The sequence below is a fragment of the Falco rusticolus genome, chromosome 1 (assembly GCF_015220075.1).
Source record: "Falco rusticolus isolate bFalRus1 chromosome 1, bFalRus1.pri, whole genome shotgun sequence".
Classification (NCBI taxonomy): domain Eukaryota; kingdom Metazoa; phylum Chordata; class Aves; order Falconiformes; family Falconidae; genus Falco; species Falco rusticolus.
The window spans coordinates 2,588,300-2,601,629 of NC_051187.1; the positions used below are offsets into that span (position 1 = coordinate 2,588,300).

The 13,330-nt window shown below is 40.5% G+C and overlaps 1 long non-coding RNA gene across 1 annotated transcript; it reads left to right on the forward strand.

Moving 5' to 3' along the window:
• The first annotated feature begins 4,355 nt into the window (after window positions 1–4,355).
• Window positions 4,356–9,913, forward strand: LOC119158541. Its single transcript, XR_005107901.1, has 3 exons — window positions 4,356–4,439; window positions 5,538–5,637; window positions 7,212–9,913. It is a non-coding gene; the product is annotated as an uncharacterized LOC119158541 (long non-coding RNA).
• Window positions 9,914–13,330: the final 3,417 nt, after the last annotated feature.

Genomic DNA, 13,330 nt, shown 5'->3' on the forward strand with positions numbered 1-13,330 from the left:
TGCTGAGGATTCAGTAAAGATTCACTGTGGAGAAGGAAAAACAGGGTCTTTGCTACTAGTCCTAGGAAGCAGCAATCTGAGTAACTAAACCCTGGGAACTGATAAACTACAGAATGGGAGCCATGACGGAGTCTTCTGCAAAACAGAAACATTTTCTGAACCAACTTCTGATTTAGTTCATTAGTCAACAGGTCCTTTCTCCAAAATACCTCAGGTTCTGGAAGTACTGCTCTGTGACATACATCTCACTCCTTAGGGAGTGCAGTCAAGCTTGGTGACACTCAGGTCTCAGAAGAACCAGGGTGCATAAAAATTTTAGTGGGAAAGGAAAGTCTGATTTCATGTCTTTTATCAGGAAAAAAAAAAAAAAGAAAAAAGAAAAAAGAAAAAAATTGCCTGGTCTGGGATTATTCTGCTAACAGCTGAAAACTAGACCCAGGCTGTCAACCACCATGAAGAGCAGTGCTCCTCACCTTTACCCATGCTGTCCTCATTCACACCAACTGATGATTTAGTCTTTGGTCCTTTGAGTGCTACCTATGCTCAGAAAAGTTAATTAAGAATAACAGAGTCTCTCCTGCAAACAATGGTGGCTCTGTTTCTTTAGCTCTTTTAGTAAATACTTTATTTCTGAAACCAGAGCTCCTGAACTGATTTGTGTTACAAGAGTAACTTTCCCTTATCATTAATTGATTGATTACTTAGTTAATTACTTAGTGATGTGATCACTCAGGTGTATTGTGGCATCTGGTAGGGCTGATAATGATCTCTGACTAAGTGTATGGTTTGTAGCTGCTGGGATCTCTGCTCACAACCTGGGGTGTGCGTTGGGATGTGAGGGAGACCGGGGGCAGAGGGAGGGATTTCCCACACCTCGGTCTGATCCTTCTGCTCATCGCAAATTTTGTGTTTTGAAATCTTTTGGTAAGTTTTGCTTATTAAGCCAAAGAAAGGAAAACATAGGGTGAAGTATGGGGCTTTTGAGCACAGGTTTGGCAGCGTTTCCCTCCCTCCCCTCTGGCTTCATCAGGACTGCAGCTGGTCCTCCTCTTTCAGGGAAAGGCAGCTTCAGCATTGACTGTGAGCTACGGAGAAACTTCTTCAGAAAATAATTACAGGTGACCCACATAGCCTGCGTGCCTTCTCCTTGTCCCTATGCCCCTGGAATTTCATAGTTTTAATTTTCTAAGGAAAAAAAAAAAAACAAACAACCCACCCCTCTTCTCTCAGCTCTCTGTTTCTGTAGGTAAAATTCCTGTGAGCAGGACGCCTGCCGACAGGATCTGACACAGCTAGGTGCTGACACAACTGGAGATGCTGCTCAAGTCCTGTGATTAATTTTCTCTTGTTTTTGTCCAACGTAGAACCAGCCTCGCCATTGCATAGTGAGCTGCTGGTAATCCTCTGAGATCCTGTAGCCTTATTGCATCATCTGCTCCATGCTCAGAAAACTTTCTGGTTTTCTTACCCTACCACCCATTGTTGTTTCTTTTTTTTTTTTTAAAGAAAGGAAGAGAAATTCCATTGTCTATGAACAGTATTTTACCAGTTGTCTGAAAATTCTGTAAGTGCATGGGCTGATGCTTGAAACACTTCATGAATAACTATGTTCTGGTTGGGAGACATTGCTTTGTACTGTCTATATAAAAAATTTAGTACATAATAGCACCTAACTAATTCAAGTTCTAGTGCAACATTTTTAGAATAATTATAGGTATTAAGGTTATTTTCTCCTAAAACAATATGGGTTTACTTTGCTTTTAGCTACCATTTCCATAAGAAAATATAATTAGAACAAACACCTAGTTCATTAAAGTTTCAGTATGGATGTTTGAATAGGATTAATTCTTTCTGGCCAGCTCAGTTCTTGATGATTCATTTCAGATTGTCATCAGAACATGCCCATCTTCAATCAAGAAGCTGCAAAAACTGTGGTTTGAGTTAGTCATATAATCTTCTTAAACAAATAATATTTTTTTTTGTAGTGAACATCAGCTACAGCATTTCTAAAAATTGATTAATGTACCCAAATTGAAATGTCCATCCTTAAAAAATGATATTTTAGAATTTCCACTAAAACCTGGAATGCACTCAGCTGCATTTCATTTTGTAAAAGCCATCTTAATGGATTTTTCTTCAGAGGTCTATCTTTTGCCCTGTGCAATGAGTTTCAATTAAGCGTCATTTTTTTTTTTTTCCATGTCTGGCTCATGATTTAAAAAAAAAAAAAAAAATTCCTACTGTAACATATCCCATTTTCCAAAGACTCATTTTACAGCTAGGTTTTTTTTAACGAATTACAACAAATCCCTGAGCCTTCAGGAGTTTGAAGCCAGTGTCAAGTTTTTCAGGGCATGCTTTCCTCTAGTTTTTAATATAACATTTTCCATTCACCTTTAACTAATCTCAACCCAGGATTATAAAGCAGAAGTACATGGAAAAAAAGTAGCTGGTGAAACAGTAAGGAAGTTGTGCTTGAGTACCAAGCAGGTTTGTTTCATGGTTGACCAGCTCTCATTTTCACATCTAAAATGTAATACAAACTCCTTGTATCTCCTTTCTTTCTAGATGTAACTGACCTGCATTAACCTGGCTACTCAATACCAGGGGTTTTATTTTTCCAACACAATAGACACAGAAGTCCTTTTTTTTTACCCCCTTTTCTCTTTCTTCTCCTTCTATTCAACTTCAGCACCATTTGGGAGAATGGAAAAATTAATTGATTTTCCCTAATGATGTCTCGGTGAGCAGATCAGGTTAACTGTGGACAGCAGCTGCAGTTTAATTTGTGAGTGTGCAATTGAAAATTATACACTCATTGGATTACTGCACCTGACGTGATGCTGGCACGCTGCCTGCCGCGTCTTAAAAAAATAAGGCTCATGAAAAAATCTGGGGGAATTCTGCTATCTGTGAGGATGTGTAGAAGGAAAGGAGAATGGAGAGCCATCCTGATTTGTTTGGGGAAAAAAAGATAAATAAATATGCAAGTTAGTAATTTTCTTAAGGAATTTCAGAAATGTTGTAGTTGAGAGTTCCTTAAATGTCATTATTGCATTCAGTGGTGTTAAACCGAGCCTTACTGTTCTGGAATTGTCTCAAGAACTGGAAAGTGAAACAGAAACACTGAGGAAAAAGCATATATTTCAAACTGCCGCATACTGGTTAATAACCTAGAGTGCCAGGAAAGTATCAAAGTATTATGATTCTGAGCATTTGGAACCAGGTTCTTAATTAGAAAAAGGCAGTTTCAACCTGATGAGAACCTTGATGTATATTTTTACCTTAAAACTGATGGTGTGTTTGAATATTGTTGAGGTTTGGGGTTTTTTTTTACTACTTCACATGTTTAAACTTGAGTCATTTCACTTCCAGAATACACTTAGTTTCTCTTAGAAAACAATAAAAGGCATTTTTTAGGTATCCCTAAAATAGAAAAGCGAAGCCAGTGTTTGGCCCATTAGATTTTTCCATTTGAAATCATTAATGTTTTGCAATCTGGATGAAGCTGTGGATATTTTTACTCTGAAATGTCAGCCAGCATCTTACAATTTCACATACTTGTCATCATTATACAGACTTCAGGTTCATATTACGGATTGGCAGTCATACTTTTCAGGTCATCTAAGTATTCCCTTTTCCTCTCTCCCTTACCCAAACTCTTGCATTTCAAAGAAAATGGGAGAGGCGAATCGTAGTTCCAGGCAAATATATCGCCTAGATATTGCAGGTCCGGCAAACCCTAGGGCAGGCTGGGCTCTTGCACCTCAGATACAGCTAGGTTACACCAAGGGCAGTGGAAAATCTGAGTTACAATAAAAGGCACCTACAAACCATGAAGATGATGCCTAGATGAAAGGATACAGGGGTTGAGTCGTGCCTAAATTCTGGAGTAAAGGGTAGCTGATACGTTAGTGTGTGGCTATTATGAGATAACCTAGCCAAAGGAAAAATTCCATTTCACCTCTGAGAACTGCATGTTGCCCCCAAACTCCATGTTTTCGCTGTATTTTGTATCACTTTCAATGAAAATACATTTCCTTGCATGTCAGAGGGAATTCCCGTGCTATGTCGGAGCAGCGCTCTAACAGCACCAGCGACTTGCACTGCAAGACAGGCTTGCACTTGAGCTCCCCGACAAGTGTGTGAAGCCCAAATGTGCAGACCACAGCTGCACCTGTCCCCTCTCAGTGTTTCAAAAGGTTTTCTCTTCTCAAACATGACCATTTGTCAGGTTCCTCACTGAAAGCCGTTTAAATCGAGCAGCGCTACAAACTGCAGCCTGAGACACCACTGATCCCGTTTATTCTTTTCTTTCTGCAGGCTCTCGGGGGTGGGGGGGGTGGGGGCTGGGGCAGAAATCTCACCGTCTTCCAAGTCAGCGTGCCAGGAGAGAGGGGAAGGCTAAGGCAGTTGACCTATTCTGCTCTTCTGACAAAGTTTGTTCTCCTTCACATAGATATTGCCCGAGCCAATATAAAAGCTTTCTCTGTCCAAATACCGATTCTTTTTCTGCTTTGAGCTCCGAAAGGGAGAGGATTTATCACTTGTGATTTTGTATCATCCTGGATTAAAGGGGAATGGATGTACACTCGAGCCACTGTTGACATTCCTGGCATGTATGGATAGCACAATCAGTTTACATTTACAAGCCAAAAATATAAAGAACAGCCTTTTGTAAGCATTTGCTTTTATTGTGACATCTCAGCTGTGCAGCTGTGCAGTAATCTCCGTGCCAAGGAGATGAAATCATCAACTTGTTTGAATTCTTGCTTTTATCAGAGGAGAGCTGCTATCATAATGGAGGGACTAACTTCTTGCTAGGTTAATTGGTTTTACTTTGGCCTTTGTAGGAATCTTTTGACTCGACTGTCAGATGGCATTTATATAATGCTGATCCTCTTCAAAGCACTTCAGCAGCATCAATGATCTTGGAAAGCACTCTTGCAAACTCTGCATTGCTGGTCTTGCCTTTGTAGGATACAAAGAGGTTGGTGGCCTGATTTTTCAGGTCTAGGAGTCACACCTGGAAACTCAGCCAGACGTGACTCATCCCAGGTTAACACAGGAACAAAATATCACAGAAGGGGTTAGACAAAGCAGGAGTGCTGAGGTCCCCATCTGCACTCATACCTGCAAGCTAATTCCCCGGTGTCGTACAGTTCAGCCACACTCTGCCTGTCCAGGCCACCAGGGAATAATGTGTCTTTAACCGGAGGAAAATAACTTCACAGAATAAATACTTCAAAAGGGATCCTTAGGTTCAGGTATTCAAGATTAAACACGGTATTTTCCTGCAGTTACCAAAAAGGTCATCCGGTGCCAGTCAAAATACCAAGACAGACAGGAGCATGAAGGTGGGCTTTCACCAGAGAGTGGCAAATATGCAGCAATGTTCGGTTTAGACTTAGATGAGCTGGGTGAAGACAATAATTTCTTTACAAGGATTTAGAGTCCCGAGTACCAAAGTCACTCTGACATTGCGACTTTGGTCAATTTGATGCTTTAGTAGCGTCTCTTGTGTTTTCACTTTTCAGGTGAGGTCTAAGGCACTCTGCCTTCCCTGTCCGTGTCCTGTTCATCTCATGTAACTCAGCAGTGGAGACATAGCATCAAGGACTACTAAATTTAAGCAAGGTGGGAAAAGGCTGACCACAAAAATGCTTGGAAGCCATTTAGCATCTTAACATCAATGCAGCAAAGCATTCTGCTCTTACTGATAGATCTCAGAATGCATCTTTCTGCCCCCGTATATTTGCATACATCAAAGAAGGAGGAGTAGGTACTTTCATACTCATAAAAATGGGAGCAGGAAGATCCAGGCTTATACTGGGGTGTCTATGGTTACATTTTGTCTTTACATCTTAAACTATGTATAGGTTTCAAGAGACCAAATTGCCATCTGCCATATGTATTTTATTGTTGTAGGGAGGTTATCTTAGATATTTGTAACAGTATGAAATAAGGTATAAAATGGGATTTTGTTTATGTGGCACCAGGAGTCCGATGTAAGAGGAACTGTAATTCTAAAGCAAATTGTGTCACCAAGACAGTCAGTGTAATCCCCGAGGGTTTATTATGTGTTTATATCATTCCTCTAAGGCTACAGATCTTCCTTATAAGTAGAAGACAAATATTCCCAGAGCGGGAGAGGTGTGTGGCTTAGCGTGGCTGAACAAACACTTTGCTGAGGGCCAAAAGGCACTAAGGCAAGGAGCTTGTGAAGGGAGACATTCAGAGAAGATGCTGGGGGGAAAACCATTCATGAAACGTATGGAAACTGCACAAAAACATGGATCTTTTCCTCTGGGACTTTGCAAAATTTATTCTTCCTTGCACTACAAATATTCCTCTCTTTATAAAAATTAATGAATGAAGGCAATATGATCGCTCTGGGACAGATGAACTATTTGCAAGTTGTAAATGTAAAGTAACTGTCCAACTATTGCAAGAAAATTGATGACCAAACCAGGAATAGATGTCCTGGGCACAGAGCATCCCTCTGTTCCCACTTTGACACCAGTAGAAGTGGTGTCTAGATGCTTTCCTCTCCCATCAGTATAGCTTAGAAACCCGCTTTGCACCAGCTGTCTTACTTTATGAGAACCTCTACCATACAGCTCCCAAGCCATAACTTTCTGCATTAGATTTCCTGCAAACTGTTCCCAGCCGTTCCTAGCTCGGTTGTATCAAACTTGGGCAGACTGGTACTATTTCAGAAGAGTTTGCAGAAAACAAATAGCAGCATTTGCTAACTACATGACTGCCAGGTTCTACGTGGAAGAGTAATAAAATGCAAAGTACATAACTCAGCTCCACATAGCATGGTCTGGCTGCTTGCCCTTTTGCCTCTGAATTGCTTTTTGAATCCCTGCCCTGCCCAATACAAGTGAAATTATTCTAATTATACAGTTTGAAAGAGTCCCTAGTGATATGATGGATACTGATCATTTCCTAGTTCACTGCAAAACAATTTCACATATAATACAGATCACACAAAGGGTCACAAGCTCATAGAAACTCTGAAACTGTCTTGAAAGCTTTGTATTCTCTCCGAGTCTAGGTCACATTTGGGTATGGATTAAAGAAAGATGATGAACCTTCTGTTATTTTTAAAGTAAGCTTCTAGATATTTTATTCTTCTTAATCTCAGACATGCATCCTCTGAAGAAATAGAAATAGATCTGCTCTCTTCCTTATTCCATTTTCAGATGCATGATGAATTCATCAGGTTGTGCTTGACAGCTCTGTTTATTAAGATGGACCAAAACCAAGTCCCAGAACCCAAACAACAAAGGAAGTTCAAAGGTGTATCCAGACTTTTTACCTGTTTTCCCTGTTGAATGACCCAAATCCAAATTTTAAGGACATTTTCATCAGGATTTGATCTATTTTTAATTTCTGAGAGGACCTGCAGTGGAGTCACAGTCTCTAGCTCAGCAGATAGAACACAGATACAAAGATCTGGCTGTTCAAGAATTTCTTTCCAGACTTGTGCAATGAGGACTGTTTTTATCACCAATGCAGTATAAACTAGCCATCTGAACAGGCACAGGAAGGTGGATACAGTACGTCCAGTCATCATTTTCTGTCTCTGCAGGTGACCCATCCCAGCAGGCTCAGGCAATGACAGTCTTTTAAGGTAGCGTTGTCCTCATCTGTGAAAGCAGTAATAGCGGGATTTTTTTTTTTCTCATTGACTGTCTTGTGCTCTGAGGTTTGTTGCATCCCTGAGCATGTGTTTATAACTACAATTTGGTGTAACTGAGGTCATAAAATTATACACCCAATTATATAAAATAACCATTGTTATTCATAATGACCTGTCATAGGATAAAATGGGGATAAAACATGCACTTTGCAAAACTTGTGTCAAGTATTTTTCCAGGGCTGTCTTGGAGGCAAAATATTTCATCAAAATATCATAAATGGAAAATTGTCAGCAAGGCCTCCTAGCAGCACTAGGCTTCCCATCACAGAAAATTCCCCACGCTGGATCACTAGCCCTGTGCCTTGGTCTGTAATCCTGAGTTTACGGGATTTGACTTCACACTGGTCATCAGTGGCATCAAAAATACGAAGTGAGAAGGAACGATAGTCAAAAGAAATAAACATCTGCCTCGCTCCCCTTTCCCTATTCCAATCTGGATGTATTTCCCAGAGTCAAAAGCAAAGGATGTGCTCTGCTGTTGTAATGACCTCACCTGCAAAACACTACATAGAGTCACGCCAGCACAGATTTTTCATGCACATGTAATATGCGGATATGCAGCACTGGCTTTCATATTTTATTTTTTCTCCTCCAGTAGTTTAATCAACAGAAAAATAGCCATGCACTACGCAACAGCGTGATGGCAGTAACAAAACAAGAAAAAAACTGCCTTTGGTGCCAGGGGTAGTGACCTTGATGAGGCAATAAACCAACCTAAATTTTTACAGAAGACTATACCTGGACACAAATTCAGTGTTTGTGTGTTTAATAGTCTTGTTGCAGCTTCTTTATTCCCTTCTGTTTGTTTACTACTTTGTTATTTGAGGTTTGGGGTTTTTTTTCAATTCCAGTGTAGCAATGGAACTAGAAAGAGAAAGAAAGAAAGCTGACATAGGGTAAAGTCTTTTTACTATCTATCGGATTCATTGGCTCCCACATTTTGAGCAGAACTTCATGCTTTGGGAAGCCAGAAGTCAGACTGGATAAAATATAATATTTTGCTGTTAAAATAATTAATTAATTAATAATAATGAAAAAAACAACAAAATAACAAAAAAAAAAAAAAGTTGAGCAGATCAAAGGAAATGCACTGCCCCTTTAAAATCAGGGACAAATCGCAGTCGTTTCTGACAGGGCCAAGAGGTTCTCCTGTGACATTTTAAAACCGAACAGAACAAGGTGGACATACTTTAAACTGCTTTCCAGGGAGGTGTGTGTCTTACAGGGACATTAAGCAGTTGGAGTTAGGCACGGATGGATGGATGGGGCCAGAGCCCAGCTCAGGGCATCCGCTCACCCTGTATCCCGTCTCCCCAGATGGGATGTACTGGTCCATGGCATCTCCATGCTGACTCCACAGCAGCACTGGGAGAGCAGCGGGAGGGCAGAGCTTCGCCAGCACCGTGGCTGTGCCTGAAGCAGCCCCTTCCCATGCCGTCCTGCCTTGTGCTGAACATCTGCATCCACTTCTAGAACCTAATCTTCCCCCACCACATACCTCCCCCCCCCCAAAAAAAACCTCAACCAAAACCACCTCATCTCTCACATTTTGTGCTTTAGAAGATAACTGTAGAGAGTACATCCTTGAAGACTGGGTGGTCCCTCCTCCTGCAGTCAATCTTTTAAAATAAGGTGTATGAGATGCCTGGTGGACCTGAAACAGGTCCTCCTAGAGGAGCTGAATCCATGCCGGAGTCCCACTGCAGACCTATCGCTCTATCTCAGACCAAGACAGCCCAACGCAGAGCACCCAGCTACCCTGTTTGGGATGTTTCTGTTGGCCTTTTCGGATCTTAGGAAAATATCTTTGCTGCTCACTGTCTTTCCAATCACAATTACAAATAGTTTGCAAAGAATGGTGTCATGTCATCTATTGCACAGGTCTTTGAAAAAAAGAGGTCCCATGCTCAGAATTCGCGTTTTGGGATCTTCTGGAGAAGAACGAAAAACAAAAAGAACTTTGGATCACAAAATCAGTAATCGCAGTGCTTACACAGTCTGCTTAAATCTTTCCCAAGCCCTGAATCCCTTGTGCTCCACCTTACAACTGATGGCAAAGTTGAGCAGGGGACTGAGAAATCTTTTTCTAAATTAATCTTGGACTGGATGTTTTGGTGAACTTGTCTCTTTGATAATAAATATTTTCCCCCTAAAATTATGGACTTCTCTGTTTCATTTCAAATTGTTTCTTCTCAGAAAAAGCCATGTTTTTTAATGTGGAAATTTCTTGCATGGGTCCTTTTGTCCTTTGAGCCAAATCCCATTTTATGTTTCTTAAAGATTTATTTATTGATACTTTCTTGGCCCACCTGATTAGTTGCACAACTACATATCACAGACGGGATGTAGCCACCAGTTTAAAAACCTTTTGAAAAGTGACTCCAAGCAGCCAAAGAAGCTTTATCAGTATCACGCTGATTTATTTAGTACATACAATAATTTACTACAGCATTTGGTTTATGCTTGAAGAACTTTTTTCCTTTTTTTTCGTCTTTTTTGGTCTCTTCTGAAAAGTTGAAACATGTAACCGCTATTGTTTTCTATTCTAATCTTTTCAAACTTTTAGGGTTTAAATCATCTCTAATAAATAAAAACTTTCAGTTGAAACATGAGAAGGAAACTTTATTTCTTTCCAACTACTCCTGACCATATGGCACGTTAAAGGTTTGGGGTTTTTTTCTCTCTGTTTTCTGCTTCTGTTTGTTTTGTAATTAAGAAACTACTTGAATGAGAGAAAAAAAAATATATATCTTGCCAATCTTGAATCTTTTATTACTTACAGAGCCAAACTTCTTTGAAGTTTCTGACAAATCCCATTAATTTTTTTCCTGTGACACGCTAAGATTCCAATTCTTAGCTCGAGCTGGAAGTGCTGAAATGGCAGAAGTCAGCTCTGTAACTCTCCGGAGATTTCCAGTAAAATTTTGGCAGCCTCAAAGGCTAAGCTCTGGGTATTTTGGAAAGGTATCTAAATTAATTGTTTCATACCTATGTCATTCATCAGTGTGGATGGACTAGCTATTAAGCTTTATCATTCAAGGAGGCATTGCCCAGAGCAGATTTTGTATTGTAGCATTCCTTCGTTATTGCTGGGAGCTGGCCCCAGCAGCCGCTGCCAAGACGTCGGACGAGGAGATGCTCTTTTGCCTGGAAGAATTTGCATTTCAGCAGCATTCTTTATTGCAGGTCCTCTCATTTCCACAAACCCTTCTGTAAGTGAGAGAATTGGGGTCAGTCCTGATTTAAAGATGGGAAATGGAAGCTCGCAAGTGCAAATGATTTGTTAAAAACAATGGCAAAATCCAAATGAAAACACAGAGCTCTCGGCTTCTCCTCTAGTGCCAAAACCACCAGAGCATCGTTCCCTTTCCTTTGCGAGGAAAAAGCTGCTGGTTCACGTCTCCTGGGGCATATTTTCAAAGGCAGTGACTATTGGGATTTTAAAAAATACGCAGTTGTGGGAGAGTTTGGTACCTAGGCGTGAAGCCGCCACACGCTTTTCCAAACAAGTCTTCCTGCATCTTGAAAACCTGACTTTTCTCCCAGGCATAGAGCACTTCATAGTCCAGACTGTGAAGATTTTAGAGCCCTCTCAGAGATCCAATTGTCATTTTTACTCTGTTGCTCCAGCGTTTTCAGTGCCAGGCACAGATTCAGCAGTTTGCAGGGAAAGGCTGTTCCAAGCTCTCCAAGTGCAGTTCTAGTCTTTTTTTTCCAATTGATAAATACACCGTGGATGACTCCCATCCCTTCCATTTCCAAAAACATAAACAAGCTACAGACCAGTCTGGGTTTGAATCACAACCAGAGTAGCAAAGTCCTGAAATCCAACACATTATCTCATGTTAAATACACTCCTGTTCTATATGATTAATCTGCTTTCTACTTAATTGAAGTGTGACACACAAAGCAAAAAATGTTAATTGAATTTTATAGCTCGTGCAAGTTGCCAGGTTCTTGGGAGATAATTTTGCTGAGGGGATAACTTATCTTTTCAAGCTTTATTTCTTTATGGTTTTGGAAGCATTGAAGGAGCATTAGCTTGGAGAGACGACACATTTATTTATTGGCTTTGGTTTCTTGCAGCTAATGGCTATTTTATTTTTCAGAAAACATGCCTAACTTGGCTCTTAGCTACAGTTTGTGTAAAAATCTCATAAAAGAAAAAAAAAAAAACAAAACACAAAACCTGTTCACCAAACCACTGAACTTGAGCCTTATCTCAGATTTAATCTCAGTTTGAAATGAGGTCTGACTCCTGACCTGTTTCAGTTGACTATCTCATCACCTGCCAGACTTCTTTTCTGAAATGAGACTTTTATGTTTCCTTGTAACTTAGGCTGCATCTAATATTGCAGTAGTCCCTTCTGGGGAAGATTGCTCTAAACTTGCGCTTTGCTATCCATGGCCAATTAAGACAGGAAAAGAGCTGATTAGAAAAATTGTGATAGCAGTAACTATTACAAAGCATTTTGCATTGATTTGGTTGTTTAGAAGGGGTTTTTTCTTCACACTGAGTATTGATCATCATACACAAATGAAGACATGTGTAAGGTAATTGCTTTTTCTGCAAGTCCATGCAATATATTTAAAATTTAGCAGCACTAAAACTGTGATCCTCAGTAAACACATTATGCTGAGGCAGAGACAGAAATTCTGCTCCAGAAATATGCACACTCTCCAGCATATTAAAGACCCTTATTTAAGTGACATTTTTGCCAATGATGCCTGGAAGATCACATCTTGCAGGTGTCTGCCTAATATTGTCTGTGTTACCAGCCTGAACCTCAGATGCCAGGAAAAGCTTTGTAAACATAAAAAGAAAAAAGCAATTTGATGCTTTGAAGACAGGCAACTCTACTTATTTATTCCGTGCCACTGGGGTGGGTAGTCCATGCCCCAGCCTGTTCTGTGCATTGGGGAGATAAGAACTGGTATCTCTATGTACACCCTCTATCACAGTATCAGTAATTGCTTGCGAGCTCTTGAGAAGTAGCTCTTCTCGATTTCTTGTAGATTGGTAAAGTTTGGGTCCACCACCAAGAAACAGCCCAAAGACAGCACTGATAATAGATCATTCCTTATTTAGTGAATACCTGTTTCATGTGCAGGAAAAGACAGAAGACGGAGCGAAACCCACATACTGACTCACTGGCAGGTTTATCAGAGGAGCTATTAGCATTCCTGTTAATGGACCTGCTAGATTTCCATGTTGGTGGGGTTGCCAGACATGCAGCAACCCAAGTCTTATTTTGCTTCTTGTTATGCTTTTAGCCTTAGCGTTCATCAGAGGTGCAATTCAAGGTCAATTTAATTAAATAAAGCCAGTAGTCAGCTTGGAACAGATCTTCTTATACAGAATATAGGAAGAAAAAAAAGAGAAAATTAAAAAAGAAAGAGAGAGAAGAACAACAAAATATCTCCAGCGGTTCTGTGCCATTTCTGCAGTTTCTCCATGTTCCGCCACGCTCACCAGGCTGTCTGGTGGCGGTAAATCCTGGACCATTTTCCATAACACACAAACCACCACCTGAAACCATGCTGGTCCACAGAGCAGTGAGTGCACGCCCCAGCACCCCTGCCACCAGAAAAACCACATGGAGATCTCTGGTACAGACC